The sequence below is a fragment of the Tenrec ecaudatus genome, chromosome 3 (genome assembly GCF_050624435.1).
Source record: "Tenrec ecaudatus isolate mTenEca1 chromosome 3, mTenEca1.hap1, whole genome shotgun sequence".
Classification (NCBI taxonomy): domain Eukaryota; kingdom Metazoa; phylum Chordata; class Mammalia; order Afrosoricida; family Tenrecidae; genus Tenrec; species Tenrec ecaudatus.
Window position 1 is genome coordinate 187,524,507 of NC_134532.1, and position 20,659 is coordinate 187,545,165.

The window sequence follows — 20,659 nt, forward strand, 5'->3', positions numbered from 1 at the left end:
ACATATAAATTATATGTTATAAACTTGGATATTTAGCTTAAAAGATTTAAAAACTTTGAGATCTGGAATATTTTTCTTTATATTTTATATTACAATAAGGAATAAGAATATAGTAAGATAAACTGTAAAGCAAAAAAAAAAGAAACCAGTATATAAAGTATAAAGTGAGGAGTGTGACTCATGAATCCAATCAAGAAAAACTGAGATTCTACTGTCATAATGGGAAAAGGTTGAGATGAAATTAAGGATAGCTAATTCCCAATGGTCCTGGAGTGTTGACCTCGGGAAGAGGAATATAGAGTTACATTGCCATTGGCTACTACTTCTGGAACATCTACAGCTCCAGTTTTTGTTACCTTAACACTCAAAGTCTGAGTGTAACTTCTCTATCCTTCTGTGGCTTTGTGTTGTTTATAACCCCCATTTAAAAATTTTTACAATGTTAGATCCATTTTGGCAGATAAGTCATACAATGGAAAAAAAGACTATTATATCTTTCACTGAAAAATGCCAAAAACGTGCTACTAAAATAGGAGAGGCAGTCTTTCAAATGGGTTCCGCGAGGTAAATAAAAGCCCTAAGTCACAGTAAGTGTTTAACGATTATCAATGCAAGTCCATGTTGATTATTGTGTAGAGTTAACAGGTGGTAATGAACTTTGGAAAAGATTGCAAGTAGGTTACTCCAACAATTTCTCAGTTATACAACTGAGGACACACAATGACATATTTAGTAACTTGAAGGCTTGATATTAATTCTGAAACTTTGAAAGAAGATTAATAATTGTGACTTAAGATAGTTATTTTTATCTAATATTTCTTCTGACCCTAAAGTAACTTTATTTGGATTTGAATTTGTTCCAAAGTTTCTTAATCAAGCCTTTCATTAAAAAATTAGTGTAAATAAAAATATAAATAAAGAAAACTTTTTGGAGAAAAATAACTTCATTTCAAGCCTATACTTTTACACCTAACTTCCAATGGTAAATAATTAAATCCAAATTATTTGCTGCTATGTTGTTGTTTTGGGGTGCCATTATGCTGATTCCAGCCCATAACAATCTATGGACCACAGAGCAGAGCATCCCAGGATGCTACCTACACCAGCCTCACATTTCTTTATGTTTTAACCCATATTTGAAGACAATAAATTCATACTTCACATTGAGGTTCTTCCTATTTTATGCTGACCCTCTGCTTACTGACCGTTGTCTTTCTCAGGTCCGTGCCTCTCTTGAAAATATGTCCACAATGTGTGAGAAAAAACCTCACCATCTTGCTTGAAGGAGCGAGCATTCTGGATGTACTTTCAACATAGATTTGTTTGTTCTTCTGAAAGGTCATAGGACTTTCAATGTTCTTTCCAAATGCTGCTGTTCACATTCCTTGATTCTCCTCTGTGTCCCTCATCCAGCAGCTAGTGTTCACACGCGTAAAATACAATGACTGTGTGGCACCCTAGTCCTCGACGCGACAACCTTACTTTTCAGCATTTTAAAGAGGCCGAGCAAAGCACACGTATTCAACGCAATGTGTCCTTTGATTTCTTGACTTCTGTAGTCATGAGCATTTCTTTTATATCCATGGAAGATGAAAACTTGGGTAACTGTAATATTTTCTCCGTTCATCATAATGTAATCTATCGGTGCAGTGCTGAGGATTTTCATTTTCTTTGCACCAAATTGTAATCTGTTGTGAAGGTTGTAACATTTGAACTTCCTCAGCAAGTGTCTTAAGTCCTCCGGGCTTTTGCCGAGCAAGCTTTTCTTATCTGCAAGCCACAGTTATTAATAAAACTTACCAACCCAATGCCATATTTTTCTTCCTATAGTCCAGTTTCTTGAATTATTTTCACAGTGTACATATTGAATAAGAATGGTGAAATGATTCACCTTTTACATATACATCATGATTGTAAGCCATGCAGTATACTCTTTTCTATTTGAATAACTTTCTCTTGATCTATGTGCAATTTGTGCATGTACACAATGCAATATTTTGGACTTACAATGCTGCCATGATTTCCATTTTTCTGTATAGTTTTTAAAATATGAATATTTCTTGACAGTTATATGTTTCCTCTTCTCTTTGAGTATTAAGGATAAAAATAAACAACATACTACCTCAGGAAGTGAGTCTGTTTAATAGGTCTCCTAAACTCTCTTATGATTTCCTATTTATTCTCTAGTATTTTGCTCTGTTTGTAGGAGTAGTTACACAACTAGATTATTGCTATTGTTTTATTTTCTAGTTGCTCTCAGTTATTGCTTTTGTTGTAATCACCAAGAATAATTCACCCTCTCTAAATTATAAAAAGCTTTTATAATTTTTTCAACATATTTAAAGGTAAGTTTATTTTATTTTGGTAAAATATATCTCACAAAACTTGAATTTTTAACAAATCTTGTAAAAAACATTGACATTTACCTCATGTTCTATACTGTGCAAACATCATGGACATTTATTTTAAAACAAGAACAACAAAAATAAAACAACTCCCCAAATGGAAACCTAATAACTCTTCAATCTTTCCTGTCCCCATCCCTTGATAACCACTGCTAAACTTTTTTCTTTAAGAATTTCAAATCATAAATATTATGTATAAAAGGAATCATACAGTGTTTTCCATTTGGGACTGACTAATTTCACCTAGCCCAATGCTTATATATGTTATCATAAATAAAATCAGTTAATATTATGTATAATTTTTGTTGTTGTTGGGTGCCATGGATTGGGCACTGATCAAAATCAACCCAAAGCACATAGAACAAAGCATTGTCTGTCCCTGGGCCATTCTCACAATTGTTCCTATACCCTAGGCTATTGATACAGCCATTCTGTCAATCCATCTTGTTGAGAGCCTTCCTCTTTTTTACATCCCTTCCACTTTACCAAACATGACGTCCTTCTCCAGAGCCTGGTTTCTCCTGACAATATTTCCAAAGCTTGTACGATGAAGTATTGCCATCCTTGCCTCCAAGGAGCTCTCTAGCCTTACTTCTTACAATAATATACATTTATTTCCACAGGAAAGCTAAGCTTGAAACTATGATATCATCATCCAGTGAGGATGATTGTGGAAGACTCTTGTCTGTGTTTTCTTTTAATTCCATTTCATTATATGACACTTATAAACATTTCTATTAAGCTTTTATTGAGTTTATTTCAATCAAATCAGCTATCAATGGGATTTAAAAATTTTTTTCAGTGGTTTTACTGCCATTTAACTCACAAACTGTAGAGTTCAACAGTTCAATCATATTAATAAGAGCTCTACAATCATCACCACAATCAATTTATTCATGTTTGTACTCATAGTTATTAGCTCCCCATTTTCCCTCAAACTTCTCTACCTCCCCCTTGGATATATTAATATCGTTATTATCTCTATGAATGTGCCTACACTGGATTTCATGTACAGGAAAGGCATGTGTGGTAGTTGCATAATCTGGTGTCAATTTGGGACTTTAGAGGATTAAGAGTGAAGAGGTGCAGTCTACTCTGTCAATTGGGTCATAACAAATGAGGCTTTTGTGTGAGCATGGTCTCCCCCTAGGGATTCTGGGGATTTGGGTATTTCCTCCTTGGAGGCAGGAGAAATTCTCTTCCTGCTGACTACCTGAGAGGCATCCCTGAGAAGAAGCCACATGGACCTACCCTGATGCAGCCCTGGGAACTGGAGAAGCTATGAGGAGACACCTGCCAGCACTGAGAGGCTTACAATGACACTGGATCCAAAGACTTTCTACCCACTGGCTTCTGATCGACCTGCATTTGGTGTCATTGCATGTGTTTTGGAAGTCTCAGTAGGACTTTATAGATTACTATCAGACATATGGGCTAATATTGGACTTTGGGGCTTGGACTGGACTGGGATGGGATGCTTTTCTTAATGTAAAACTCATATAAAACCTTATATATAAAACTCTTATACAAGTTTCTACGGATTTCTTTCTCTAATCTACCCGGAATAACACAGCATTTTAAAAAGTTAAAAATTAACAACAAAATTAATAACAAAATTGAGGTCATTAGACAATTTCATGTCAACTTGATAAAAAAATGAAAAGGTGTTGTCTAGCCTGTCAATCAGGTCACAGCCTGATGATCCTTCGTCGTGGGCTTGGCCTTCTCATGAAGATTCCGGAAACTCTCTCGCTGGTTTCTGCCATCAGAAGAGGTGGCCCTCTATCTCTTTTGCTCTCTCTATGCTACACCTTCATGTTGACAAGCCACTTGGAGTCATGCTGATGGCAGCCTGGGACCTGGAGATGCATCCAGGCTCCACAGGACGTTCCACCCACCCGCCTGTTATCTTCCTGCATTCACCATCATTGCACATGCTGCGTGAGTCTGAAGATGATATCATGGGCTACTATCAAACTTAATGACATATAGGCTAATATCATACTTAAGGACTTGATTTTAAGACTGGATGTTTTATTGATGAATAATCACCTCTTGATATAGTTATCTCATACACAAATATGAGTGTCAAGGAATTTGTTTCTCTAATCAACCCAGTCTAACACAAAAGTAAAACAAAGAAAATCTCAATCAAAAAGAAAGCAGAAAATATTAAAAATTAGAACAAATTTCAAATAGGTAAAAAGGGAGCTCAATTAATGTGTTACATTTTAACCTCAATCTATCTGCATGAATTCAGGATTTTTTTCTGTGTGTGTGCGTTCTGCAAGATTGCTAGGCTATAAATGTCTCTGATTTATGGTCAGAGGGTATTCACCAGAGATTGACTCCTAGTGTATTGCCTTTTCACTTTTTTTAAACCGAAGCAACATTAAAATGGATCAAAAGGGAAATAAATTATTGGATATTACACTTAAACCAAATTACATCTACCATAATTAACTTTCCAATGTTCTCTTGCATAACAAGACATATGTATTTGGGATTTCTACTGTCATTCATTGCCTTCTGCAAACCATGTGTTAACACTGTAAGCTCTGCCTCCTTTAGATTTAGATTTTATTTTTTAAAATCTTTTGATCACACAGGTTGGTGTGTTTTGTCTATGTGGACTTAATTGATGCTTCACCGAGATTCCTGCTTGTTTGAAAAACAAAACAAAAAAAGCCTCTAAAGTCCCAGGCACATTCCTCCTGATAACCTGGAGCTATCATCTATCTTCTTCATTGCACTTTTCTATAGTACCCTGTCTTCAGTGATCGCCTCATAAGGGTGAGCATCAAACAGGTCAATTCCATAAGAAAGAATTGTTGTTAGATTGGGGATAGAATTAAATGCAAGCCCCAAATCCACTTATATATCTATGAATTATATGTCTCTGGTTCACCTTAGAACATCATTGTGATTTTGTGCTTTATAATAGTATCAATCATCTCTCTGAGGCATAAAATAATACTATTAAAATGTCATTACTATAGTTAATGATATAGAATTAAAATATTGTTAAGTAAAAGAAATTATACATATATAGGGCATCTATGAATTGCAATACTGGAAATTTTGACATGTACGGATTAAGTTCAAGTGTGGGACACTATACAAACAATGGGAATTGGTGCTAGGACATACGCCTACACAACAGCAGAGCCATGCTGTTAAAATGAGAGTATACCTGTTAATATGAGAACCTTTGAAAGGAATTAAAGTGAATATTACCTCAATTTCTCAGAGATGGTTATTGAGGAGAAAAACAAGCAGTCTTACATCAATATGCTTATGGTGTATCTTCATTTTAAATAGATTAATGTTCTAATCCAAATAAAGAACAATTATTTGTATTTAAAGAGAATGAAGTTAAATAATAAGGAAGGAGAAAACAATTAAATGGAGAATACAACAAAAATTTCTCATATTTTGTATAATATTCACATCCTACAATATTTTTAATAATTCACTGATGTGCATTCTAATGAGTTGCTCTGATTGGTATTAAAATATTAACAATTGTAATAAATCTAGAGAGGTAAGTGCAATTTGATTTATCAAAACTTATCTTGGAAAATAAAGAAAATTATCAGAAGAGACTTTAGAGAACAAGAAACATTTTAATGAAAATTTGGCTCTAAGATATTAGCTATAAGTACAAAACAATGTCATTTATTATATTGTTTTTCAGATCAGGTCTTAGCATTTTCTTTCCTAATAAATACAAAGAATTCAACTAACATAAAACTTATTCTATTGTATTCAGTTATATAAAGTTTGGATACTATGACTATTTAGATGTAAGATTGATAAAAGTTTACATCATTGATTACATATTATGCATGAATTTAAATATTCATATTGAATTTCTCATCAGTGATATATATAATAGTATTATATACATGTGATACTAGAATACAAAGTAGATTTTAAAGCTTTTATAAAGGTACACATCTCAGAATTATCTAGAAGTGTTTAGTGCACTGTGGAATTTTCTTAGATATTACTTTGAATAAGGAATCTGTTCATAGGTTATCCTTATTTTTAGAAAGATTAATCTTTAAAAATACAGTTGAATAAATTTTAGTGGCAATACTCATTTTAAGGACAATTTCATATGTACAAGTGAATATACATATCTTGCAGTCTGAAGCTAACCTATACTTGCATAATTTCCTTTTCACAACAGTGTTTTAAAGTTTATACTTTAATGTAATGTAAATACAATGTAAAAAAAGAAAAGAGGAGAAAAAAAAGAAAATGATTAGGACAAAGAATGTACAGATGTGCTTTATACAATTGATGTATGTATATGTATGGACTGTTATAAGAGTTGTATGAGCCCCTAATAAATTGTTTTTTAAAAAAAGAAAGAAAAATAACATTTTGGTATACATAAAAGAAAAGTTTATACCATTGGCTAAATCAATGACATGAGTGGTTGCATCACTGCCCTCTCCCAGCATGCATGTACTGCCACCAGTCAGTTCTGCCTCATTAAAACCCTGAAGGGCAGCGTAGAGCTACCCCATGGATTTCACAGAATATAACATTATGTTTTCTTTTTTTTAACAGTTTGATTGGCATGCAAGTCACCTATCATACAAATCAATAGTTCAATCACATCAAGAGTTTTAAAATCATCACCATAATCAGTTTTACAATATTAAAAAAAATTTTGTGGTCATCGTTATTAGCTCTCCATATCCCCCAACCTCCCCTGCCATACCAGCAAGAAAACATAAATGCAGTTATTTTATTTATAGATCTACCTATTCTGGATTTCATGTACAGAAAAACATGATTGTTTTTTTAAAAAAAACTATCAATCATAACAAAGTGAAACTGAGAAAAATCTCAATGAAAATCTTCCCCCCCACCCCCCGCCCCACTATCATGACCCCAATTCTGCCTTACAAATCTGGTACAGATAGGAACCGGAAACACAGGGAATACAGGACAGATGATCCCTTCAGGACCAGTGGTGAGAGAGGCGATACCAGGGGGTGGAGGGAAGGTGGGGTAGAAAGGGGGAACCGATTATAAGGATCTCTATATAATCCCCTCCCTGGGCGATGGACAACAGAAAAGTACGTGAAGGGAGACGTCGGACAATGTAAACTATGACAAAATAATAATTGATAAATTATCAAGGGTTCATGGGGAAGGGAGGAGCGAAGAGAGATGGGGAGAAAAGAGGAGCTGATGCAAAGGGCTTAAGCGGAGAGCAAATATTGAGAATGATGAGGGCAACAGGTGTACAAATGTGCTTGACACAATGGATATATATATATGGATTGTGATAAAAGTTGTATGAACCCCCAATAAAATGATTTTTTAAAGGAAAATCAGAAAATATTAAAAACTAGAAAAAAATTTAAATGGATCCTTCGAGAGATAAAGTGGTAAGGTGCTAAATTTGAACTAACTTCTTCTGTGATAATCCACCTCTAATGCATTCCGAATCATAGTGAGGCTATTAATATCCCTCATCCATGGCCAGAGGGCCCTCACCGGACTCTTCCCAGGTTTATTTCACTTACTGTTTTCTTTAAATGCTTTAAAATTGGTCAAAATAGAGATGAAATGATAAGACAGTACATTTTGACCTAACTATATCTCCCATAAATGCTTTTACAAATCTCTTTCATCGCAAGGTTACCAGTATTCACATCCCTTAACTATAGCTAGAGGGGTGTAATCCATGTGTGGATGCTGTACTTTAGTTCTTGTATACCAGGTTTTCACAATTTAATTTCTGAGACAATTGTTTTTTGGTTGGGACTAGAATTCAAAGCAAACCTCCAATATAATCATATATCTATGGTTTATATATCTCTCTGATAATTTATTTTTCCCAGTAGTGTCTGTATCTTTGACTAAACTAATGACACCATCAATTTGTAGTGGTTACACATTGGGCTGCAATCCACAAGCTCAGCAATTCCAAACCACCAGCCAGCTCTTAGGGGTAAGGATGAGTTTTTCTACTCCCATAAAGATTTACAGTCTCAGAAACTCAAATGGGGAGATTTTACCCTATCCTAGAGGGTTTCGATGAGTCTGCATTGACTTGATGGCATTTAAAGTGATGCCGTAGGGGCACAATTGACAATGGTCTTTAATGTAAAGAAACTGACTTTAAGAGAGAGAAATCCCCATCTTTCTTTCTCCACGTGGCTGGTGTTTTCAGACTGCTAACCTTCCTGTTAGCAACCATTGAGTAACCATTATGTCACCTCATGCCCAAGGTGAACAAATTAAAATGTTCTTTATCAGAAAATGATGGTAAATTCTCTAAAATGAACCAGAGACGCACATTACATAGATGTATGAATGGACTTTGGGCTTGCACTTAATTCTAGTCCCAAACTTAGAACAAGTGGTTCTGATGATAGGGCCCTGATCCATAACCACCTTCATAAAGAGATTATTGAAGATATAAGTGCTGTAAAAATGTGTAATTAATGAAGTCCAACTTCAAAAAGAATAGTCTCTGGGGTCTTAAAGGCCTTTCTTATAATAACAACAATGTAAATGAGGTACCAAGCAAATCTGCATAGAAAACACGCACTAACCTTTGTGAACAAAGGAATGTAAATCACAAAATCTAAATCCAAAATGGAAAATGCTATCAAAACTTCAGTTGTGAACATTCCGTTTCAGAAGGCTCGGGATGAGAGTGAAAGCAGGTGCCCCACATGGATTACATCTCTGCTGAATCATCACTGACTATAGTCCAGGCTATCCGACAGAGAGCAGTGTAAAGTCAGTTAAGACAGATGTAGTTAGGCTAAAATGTACTATCCCATCATTTGATTTCTCTTTCAACCCATTGTAACGTTGTTTTAGTTTCTAATAGCATATGCTTTCTTTTGTAATGAGATTATTCTATATTTTGCCTAAGTATTATTATTGAATATTTTTGTTTCTTTGTATATTTGTTTGATTCTTGTTTGTATTACATATTATTTCCTGTATGTAAAGTCAGGATGGGTGTGTCTATATAGACAATAATTAGAATGATAATCACCGGAGGGCATGGCAGGGGAGATATAGGGAGATATGGGAGACTTAATGAAGAAGAAATTGTTCTGAAATTGATTGTGTTGATGAGTGCACAAATAATCTTAACATAATTGAACAATTAAATTGTAGGATTGGTGAAATCCCAATCAAAATACAATAAAATGTTCTAAATAAAAATGGAAAATAATTTTTAAATGTGTGGTAGGCTTCTAAAATTAAGATATTCATATTCTTTCATATTTATTTTTTAATGTTAATCTAAATTGAGAAGTTATAATAGCCACAAAAATTACTGAGTATCTGTAATTTAGACAATGAAAATACTTCATGAAATACTATATTGTACTTAATGAAATTTAATAATCTATGAAAAATTAGCATACTGTATAGAAGGAAATGAAAATTCCTTTATTTATTCTCTGTTATGGATAATTAACAATGAGTGACTTCTAGATTTTCTGTTTTAGTATACTACCATGCTCTTCAGGATAATGAACAAGCATACTTTAGTTAATCCCTTTTCCTCTGAAATAATTTCTTTTCATAAGCTTCCTTGGTATTTTACTCACTGCTTTGTTTTGTGTTGTTTCTCAAAACAACAAAGTCTCAATTCTTCATTAGGACACCTGGGCATGGTTAAAGTGATGCATATGTCCCATCGGGAGAGGAAAGTATAATCCTGCAAAGTAGATAAATGAAAAAGCTAACAGGTTGCAAGGGTATCAGCGCTGTTTACTTTTTCCCACAGAAAGGTGGGAAGTTGGAGCCTCTTTGATAGCAGCTAATGTTGTTTAGTCCCTGTAGTCATGGAGACCACAGTACTGTTGGGTTTCTGTGGACGGGGAAACCAACAATTTCAAGATGACCGTGGAGATTTAGGTCAAAGTGTCGATATTATAATTGCTCTTTGAGGATAGTTTAGCAGTGGTTAGCAGGTTGGAAAAGTTGCTAGGGAAATCATTTTCATGAAATGTATTTTGCATGCCACACAATATCAACAAACAAGGAATATTTAAGTGGTTTCCGTGGCTAAAGATCAAGATTTGGGTTCTACTAAAGCCCAATCAATATACATATGGTTAAAATATTTTTGAAATACATATCATAATCCTTTACTGAATTTTCTTGGATTGTGCAGTCAAAATTTCTCTTTCTTTTAATTTCCAAAGGAATGAGGAGAGCCTTTCCTGATACCAGTGAGTGAGGTTATATAAGTGTTTCACCTTAGGAATTAATAGTTTCACTACATTACATTTCCTTATAAATATACTGAAATGTAATATTTCTTTTGCATCATTGTATTGAAGCAATCAATATAGGCAGGGTCTTCACTCTTTCTTTTTGTTTAAATCTTCAAAAGATAAATTCCCTGTGGGGTTTTTTTGTATGCTAACAATCCAATTAAACACACACATACACACATCGAAAATTTTAAATAATATTGAATATATATGACTGATTTATAAGGTTTGACTGAAATGTAAGAATAAGTCTATTAAAAACACACGATCAGGATCAGGATGTAGGTGATTTCAAAATTAATCCAACACAAATCCTATCAATATCCCTTACTAAAAGGCATTTGCTAACCTTGAATTAATTTTTGAAAAGATACAAAAGCAATCTTTCTCTGTGCATATACATGTTTATCAATAATTGAGTTAATTATGGAAACATTATACTCATTTTCAGAAAGAATTTGCTCTTGACTTTGATTCCATTTCTAAATCCACTTCAATGCACTTATGAAGTGCAGCTAGAAAATAGATTTGAGTCCAAAACACCCAGGTGAAAATTGAACTAGGGATTATACATTCAATTGTAGCTTACTTATCCTCAGAGGTAAGCTAACACTCTGAATTAATTTGTACCTGACGTTTCACAAAAGCGACATCTTTCTATGCAAACACCCAGCATTTTAATCCACCTAATTTGCACTCCAAGTTAACCTCTTCTAGCGTGTTGAAGCTGAAGTTCATACAACTGTACTTCCCAAAAAAAGATACGAATAAAATAAGTACATAGTCAAATAGCTTATTATATAAACATCTTGGCAAAGTGATTATAAATCCACATCTAAAAGAACAAAGTTTTTTTTTCTTTTGAAATTTCGCTTTCATTATCAGAGAAACTGAAAACAAAACTTTATATTTTGTTTCTACATAACTTTGTTCAGGTTGTAGCATTGACTTTCTCAAAATAAATGACCGAAACAAGAAACTGGGGTTAAAAATATGATTAGGAGACCCTAAAACATAATCCAATCCAAGAGAACAAAGATCCGATCTAGTAAACAACCAGTATGGAGTAGCTTGTGTGAAATTTTAAAATTCAAGTGATTGAAGTATTGAGAATCTACTCACCTAATTAAGGCTAAATAAATATACTGAGGAGAGAGGCAGAGAAAATGAAAACAAAACGATGGGAAAAGAATTCATAAGAACGACTTCTTAGATAAAGATTGGTTATATATATTTTTATTGTGAGCATTTTTATTATTTCATTAAATTTCTATCCCTTGTGTGTCCTAGTTTAACAGAGACTATAGGCATCACTTTAAGTGTAGTTAGTCAAAGCAATGAGCCTAAAGAAAGAAGAGAAAGAAAAAAACACACTATAGTATTTTTGTTCAATTACTAGCCAATGGCCCTGAGGTTATTGTCCTTATGTTAACTCACATTTTTCCACATGATAGTCTGTTATTAAATCTCCCCATAAATGCTACAAGCATTATTTGATCACAGGCATTTGGTTTTGTGTGGATGTTCACTATAACATGCCACAGGGGACTGGAAAATCTTGAAGATAAAATGTCTGCTTGTGGTTAAGTGTTGGTTTTTTGTTTGCTTGTTTTTTAAGAAAATGAAGCAGGAAGACAAAAGTGCAGCCAATTACATCAGTATAGCACATGTCTGAAATGAAAAACTAGGCCCAATCACAACCTCCAAAGTCCAGTTGAATGCTAGAGGCTGAGCGTGCTGGAGGTCACTCTGAAGGAGATTTGGAGAAGAAACATCTCTGTTCAAATGAGCTGGAAAAAATGCTGGCTGATTATACTCTCTGTTTGACTGCTCCAAGAACAGAGAACAGCAACATTGCACATAACAAACAGCTCTCATGTCCCTCACAGAAAGTAAAGGTTGGCTGGCAGCCAGAGGCAGTCTTGCTGTGAAAATAAATTAAAGCAAAGCAAATACAGCATCACAACTTAGCAAAGGCAGAGGAGACCAGAAAACAATTGAGAAGGCAGCAGAGAAACTGTAAAGGAAGAGGGAAGGGGGCGGAATAGGTAAAGAGTGAGTGAAGAGCCGAGCTAAGACTCCTTGTCTCATACCACTGGCCATCCATTGATTTGCAGGAATATAGAGATATGTTTTATTAGGAAATTATATAAGCAGGAGAAAGAATATCAGAGTCATAAAACTAGATTTGAGCCTTCGTTTTATTATGTGACAGGGGCTGTTAATACCTTATCTGTCTGGACTTGCTATTAAGTTCCATTACATCATTTTTGACTCATATCAAGCCTGTGTACAAGAGAATGAAGCACTGTCTGGTCCTCTGTCATCAACACAATTTGTGAGCCATGGGTTGAGCCACTGTATCAATCCATCTTGTTGAAGGTCTTCCTCCTGGATATATGTGTCATTATTTATGAATAATAAATAAACATGGGGTTTTTTATTGGAGAGATGACCTCCATGGTCCCTTATAACTATGAAACCTTAGAGATGATGGGTGCGTGCTTTTATAAGCAGTGGTTATTTAATTATCAATATAGTTTATGCAAACTTAAAAGAATGCAATAAACAATAAAATTGGCTATAACAATGTTTCATAAACTCAAATAAAATGCTGAATAGAATACAAGGTGAACATTAGCAAACAAAAAATGAATGATAGAAATTTTATAAGATTTTTGTTGTTAAATGTCACTACTACACACAGAAAGTCATAGTTATTAATAATCATTACATTGTTTCTTGCTTTACAAACGCATGGATAATTAGTTCGGGTTTGGTTTTGTCTTGCATTCCCATGCCATTTCCCACCACGGCTGTGCTACTCTACATCCCCATTAGAAAGAGCAAAGGGTTCCACTGTCCCCATACACGGGGAACTATTTGCTATTTTTCTATCTGGTTTGTTTTCTTTTTTTTTTTTAAGAATTAAAGTTTTTTTTTAATTTATAATATTGAAATTTTACTTACTTAGAATTAGAAAATAACATTGTCATTTGCCCTTAGGAAACTTTTTTTTAAGAGTACCAAACCAAATCATCAATGGTGGTTTTGATTTTACTCAAATGCATATTATACAAAATATAACAAAATTATCAGTGTTGATTTTATTAGATTGATTTTTTAAATTAATAAATCTTTTTATTGGGGCTCATACAACTCTTATCACAATCCATACATACATCAGTTGAGCAAAGCACCCTTATACATTCGTTGCACTCATTATTCTCAAAATTCACCTTCCAATTGGGTTCCTGGAATCAGCTCAGTGTCCCTTTTTTACCCCCTCCCTCTCCCTTCCCGCTCCCCCCTTCCCCCGGTCTCTTGATAGTTTATAAATAATTATATCTTATCTTACACTGCCCGGTGTCTCCCTCACCCACCTCCCCATTGCCCATCTCCCAGAGAGGAGGTTACACATAGATCTCCAAGATCGGTTCTCCCTTTCTAAACCCCCTTCCCTCCTGGTGTCGCCACTCCTACCGCGGGTGTTGAGGGGTTCATCCATCCTAGATTCCCTGTGTTTCCAGATCCCTACTGTGCACCGCTGTACATCCTCTGGTATAACCAGGTCCGCAAGGTAGAATTGGGGTCATGATAATTGGTAGGGGAGGAAGCGTTCAGGAACTAGAGGAAGGTTTTGAGTTTCATTGTTGCTACATTGAACCCTGAGTGACTCATCTCCTCCCCACTACCCCTCTGCAAGGGATGTCCAGCTGTCTACAGTTGGGCATCGGGTCCCCATCATGCACTCCCCCTCATTCACGGTGATGTGATTCTCACCACCACCCCGCCTTTGTTGTTTGAGACCTGGTCTCCTCTGCCCTTCACGATCACCTATGTTGGTGTGCTGCTTCCGTGTGGGCTTTGTTGCTTCTGGGCTAGATGGCCGCTTGTTTGCTTTCAAGCCTTTAAGTCCCCAGATGCTATATTTCTCAGTAGCTGGGCACCATCAGCCTTTTTCACCACACTTGCTTATGCACACTTTTGTCTTCAGCGATTATGTGAGGAAGATGATCACACAATGATTGTTTTTGTTCCTTGGTGTCTGCTACATCGTCCATTCAACACTTTGTATTCGCTTAGGATGTGTGCTTCTTCTCGGTGGGCTTTTTTGCTTCTGAGCTAGATGGCCGCTTGTTTGCTTTCTTCACCAGGTTTGCTTACACACACGTCTGTCTTCAGTGATCATGTTGGGAAGATGGGTATCATGCAATAATCGCTTAGCAGGGTGAGGCGCTATTGTATTGGAGGAGTATGCATGAGGAGTCCCAATGTCCATCTGCTACCCTACTACTGAACCTATAAATATATGCACATAGGTCTTTTGCCCCCATAATCATAAATATATTTACATATGTACATGTCTGTATTTAGGCTTCTCTGTATGCACTTTGCCTCCTACTCCTTTCCTCTATTTCCTTTTGCCTTCCTCCCGTCCCATTACCATGTTCAGCCTTCATTCTGGTTTCAATAATTCCTCTCAGTTACCTTGCCCTTGGCACTTCCTACCAGTCCTCCCCTCCCCTCCCTCCTCTGGTTTTCTTTTAATTTTGAATATCATTGTGCCTTTGTAATCATTTTTAAGAACCTGTAAAGATATGTAGAAATACTTACAATAAAACGTTAATTGGAAAAAGGTGACAATTCCTTATATGCAAAGAGAAAAACACCAAGAAATATTTACAGTATTTCTTTTTGATGATGGGGACATTTTTAGGTTCCTCATAACTTTCAATAGTTTGTCTTTTTCCACATTGAGGACGTGATACATTTGTGAAAGGAGATGGTGGAGAGTGTAAGATATGACGAAACAATAATAATTTATTAGGGGCTCATACAACTCTTATCACAATCCATACATGTACATACATCAATTGTATAAAGCATATCTGTACTATCTTTGCCCTAATCATTTTCAAAGCATTTGCTCTCCACTTAAGCCCTTTGCATCTGGTCCTCTTTTTTTTCCCCCTTTCTCCCCGCTACCCCCTAACTCGTGAGCACTTGAAAATTTATAGATTATTATTTTGTCATATCTTGCCCTATCCGGCATCTCCCTTCACCGCCTTCTCTGTTGCCCGTCCCCAGGGAGGAGGTCACATGTAGATACCTGTAATCAGTTCCCCCTTTCCAACCCACTCACCCTCTACTCTCCCAGTATTGTCCCTCACACCCCTGGTCCTGAAGGGATCATCCACCCTGGATTCCCTGTGCCTCCAGCTCCTATATGCACCAGTGTACAACCTCTGCTCTATCCAGACTTGCAAGGTAGAATTTGGATCATGGTATTTGGGTGGGAGGAAGCATCCAGGATCTGTGGGAAAGCTGTATTCTTTATCAGTGCTACGTCACACACTGACTGACTCATCTCCTCCCCTAGATCCCACTGTGAGGGGGTCTCCAGTGGCCGACAAATGGGCTTAGGTTCTCCACTCTGCACTTCCCCCTTCATTCACTATGGTAAGATTTTTTTTTTTTATGATGCCTTATCCCTGGTCCCTTTGGCACCTCGTGATCGCACAGGCTCGTGTGCTTCTTTCATGCGGGCTTTGTTGCTTCTGAGCAAGATGGCCGCTTGTTCACCTTCAAGCCTTTAAGACCCCAGACACTATCTCTTTTGATAACCTGGCACCATCATCTTTCTTCGCCACATTTGCTTATGGTACCCGTTTGTCCTCAGCGATCGTATCATGAAGGTGTGCAGTCAAGATATGATTTTTTGTTCTTTGATGTCTGATAACTGATCCCTTCGGGACCACATGATCACACAGGCTAGTGTGTTCTTCCATGTGGGCTTTGTTGCTTCTGAGCTAGATGGCTGCTTGTTTATCTTCAAGCCTTTAAGACCCCAGACACTATCTCTTTTGATAGCTGGGCACCATCAGCTTGTAATAATTTATAAATTATCAAGGGCCAATGAGTGAGGGGGAGTAGGGAGGGAGGGGAAAACTGAGGAGCTGATACCAAGGGCTTAAGTAGGAAGCAAATGTTTGGAGAAAGATGATGACAACAAATGTACAAATGAGCTTGACGCATGGATGTATGTATGGATTATGATAAGTGTTATATGAGCCCCCAATAAAATGATTTAAAAATATATCCAAGAATCCAAATAATTTAAAATATCTGTATACTGTTTTTTTTTTTCTTTTTTGCCAACCTGATGAGAGTCTGGCATTACATGGAGAAGTGACATATCAAGAAGGCACCTGAGCCTCATCCAACTTATGTCCAGGGGCCAGTGGCTAGCTGTAGCCCCCTTCCAAAATGTACCTTCAGATGGGTGAAAGGGTTCAGGCAAATCTCAGTCCATGAGTGCAGAATCTTGTGAATTCAGGGTCAGTGGAAATGTGGCACGTCATCTAGAGCGCTCAGTGTTGGGTGGCCTATTTGGCATTTCTCCTTTAAGCAATCAGAGTCCTAGTGAACTGGAAGGCAAAGAAGTACAGGAGAAGTTTTCAGTCTCTTGTAGAAAAATGCATGCTCACAAGAAGGCAAAATCAAGCGATGATCTGATTGGTAGGTTGGATTCCATTGCCTCAGTTTTATTCAAATTCAAGTTGACATAAAATCTAACTAAAACAAACTGGATTGTATGGGGCAGCCATAATTAAAAGTTTGAATAAATCTTGATGTAAATGGTGTAATGGGGCGATTCTGAATAATATTCTAATAATAAAATTTTGCCCTAAGCTATTTAATCATGCTTTCTCTATTAAAGAAGCTTTAGTGGCTTAGTGGGTTATTCACTAGGCTACTGACTGAAAGGTCAGTGGTTGGAACTCACTGGCACCTCTGTTAAAGAAAGATGTTTGCTTCCATCAAAATTTAGTCTCAAAAGCAGCAGCTCTGCTGTGCCCTACCGGGTCATTCAGAGCAGAAATCGACTTGAGATATTTTTCTCTCCATTCACTTTTCTGTTATTCTCCATCGAAAATTTTTTATTAATACTTTACTTTGGCTTCAACTATACTAGAAAAGCTCATGTTAAATTTCTAAGTTCATCTCATTCAAACTATGGGGAACGTTAAAAACAAAACAACACCTTCCCATTTCCTTATTGAAGCTTTTCTCCCGTCACTTGACTTCCAGGACACCAGTATTTCCGTTTTTCTATCTCACTTTCCCAGTGATGTTTTTAAAATTAGTAGATCATCTTTTCCATCCTCCGGTTTTTAACTGAGCCTTCAAGATTCTTCTTTCGATGAACCCCTTCTCTTCCTTCACCTGGCCCGGGGTCTTTTCAGGTAAACTCTACAATGATACCACTAACATGTTTATTCCAGGCTGAGTCTTCCCTCTGAACTCCAGACCCATCTATCTAACTAGTTAGTTGTTATCTGACTTTTGTTTTAGGCACCTGAACTTAATGTGTTTAAAACGATAACCCTCTGATAACCTCCTGCTCCTCCCTTCAGTAAGTGGAGCGCTTCTTCTTGCAGCTGTCAGGTCAACATGCCCGAGGTTACATTTGGAGCCAACTTTTATTTCACATTCTCTATCAAGCTACTGGGGAATTCTACACTTAACTTAAAAATCTTTCCAGACTCCAGCCAGTTCTTTATCTGTTTTATTCAAAGACAACATCATCTCTCCCTTGGAATATCAACTTGCCAGACATCCTTCCTCCTTCTTTGCCTCCTAATATCCATGCAGATCATATTATGTCTGTGCTCTAACCTTTTAAGAGCCTCATGTTTTCCTAGAATTTAATGTTTTCAATCATTCAAATCGAGTGTAAATTACTTGTGATCCCCTACCCTCCCACACGTAGACGAGCACATCTCAGATTTCACTCTATATCATCTTCTACGTCATTTCCACTCTTCCATTTCTACTGCCCTACTCATATTCCTTTGAGCACACAAAACATCTTCTGACCTTTGAGATTTAGGACTTACAGCTCACTTAGGTCGAACAATTATTTTCACACAGGACATTTATGTGACTCAATCTGGCATTTTATTTAGTCCTTTTCAAATACAACCTAATGAAGCCCAGCTAGAATGTAAAATAACTGCAACTGTAGACTCAAATACAGCAGCAGATGCAAGGAGAAGACAGGGCTGTAGAGTATGCTACTATTGTACACAAGTCAGAACCAATCTGATGACACTAACAATAAATACAACATTGTGAGATAGTGCATTCAGACTATCTGATTAAAGTAAATAAATTAATTTATAAAATATACGACATCTCCAAATGTATTTTATATAACGCTAACTATAAAAAATGAAGTATAAAAACAAAGTGGGTGTAGTCCAGTGCCTTTTCTTCTTCTTTTTGTTTGTTCTGTGTGCACTTGAAGCCTGTGGCTGAATTTTGTGAAAAATAATTTCGTAAGGAATCACATATCTAATATATACATATATATATTATATATAATTTCTATGTAAGTGCCTTATATTTGATAACTCCCTCTTTAAGCTCAAAGTGACCTGTAAAGTGTTTAAAGTGTATTACTTCTCTGAATAAATGAAATGGTAAGAAAGAAAGAAGCAATGTTGACGCCTTCCTATCTGACAAAATACTAGGGGAGCTAGACCATAAACTAATAAAATTAGTTCATGCTTAAAACTCACCATCCTATAATTGACTGCTTAATTTGATTTAATATTGTGAAACTGTGAAAAATTATTAATTGTATAATTGTTTGGTTTTATTAAGTATTCCATTTCATTAAATGGAAAATGTATCATTGAAAACAATAACAGCAACATTGATTTTACCATTACTATCAATTTGTACTATAGAATGAATGCATTGGAGGCTAAGTAAAAATCATTTAATAATAGGCAGTTTAGAGTAAATTACACTAGACTACCAGATGTCTTAAGAAAAAACTAAAAAATCTGGAAAAATGGAAAAAATAATTCAGAAAATAATCTGCTTATTTCAAAGTTTTTCAAAGAATGATTTTGTTATCAGGAATGGGGAAAATTCCTTTACTGATGACATACCTTGAAGTTGACACTAAAATTAGGACAACTATTTCTATAATTTATGTCTATTGTCTTAAGCAGTGTAGTATGGTTAAGTCTATGGAACTTTGGAACACTTACGGACATACTGCAATTTCAGCGAAGACAATGCGTTTTTTGTTGTTGTAAAATACTATAATGCAAACACAGTTTTAAAGTATTTATAAGTTAAGAAACCTGTATGTGAAAGTTGCATTATTTCTCATGAGAATATCTAACATATACATTATACTGCATAACCTAAATTCTGAAAAGAAATGTGTCAATGTTGTATCTTTTCTTCATATTTATTCAGTCTTGATGCTGAACAAATAGTCTGAGAATATGAAGTATATAAAGAAGAATATAGCATTATTAAAAACCTGAAAAATACAGATGACAAAACTTGCTTGCTGAGCAATTCTAAGTGTTCTGAAATAATTTGGTTGGATATAATCTTAAACTGTCACACTACACACCTGATCTTGCCATTGTAGACTGCAAGGTGTATCCTCAAACTCAAGAACATTCCAAAGGAACAAGCTTTGAGCGTTTTGTTCTACCATTTTGAAGTGTCATTTGGAGAGGTTTTTGTTTTTTCTTAGGTAAGGGTTCGAGAGCTAGAAACACAACCTCTGAAATATATAATCCTACATAGGAGTTATATTGAACAACAATAGCTTCACGATTTGATAATGTGCTTTAAAATAGCTTCTTTAATTTTGTAGCAAGATTGTTTGATTTAACTTTGTAACTGTCAAAATTTCAGGAGTAAATTAATTTAACATAAACTGAGTAATTTACACTGTTTATTTGAATAGTTCTATATTCTTTTGTTTTTTTAGTTTTTGTTTTTCATTCCATAAGTTAACCGATACAACATAAAATTTTGTGAAAATAGAGCTATTGAATCGAGTAAATTCTTCTCTATGTATTTTCATACCTGTATAAATCTTTCTGTCTTTTGTTCCATAATTCATTGATATCTACTTTATCCCAAGTCAGAACAATG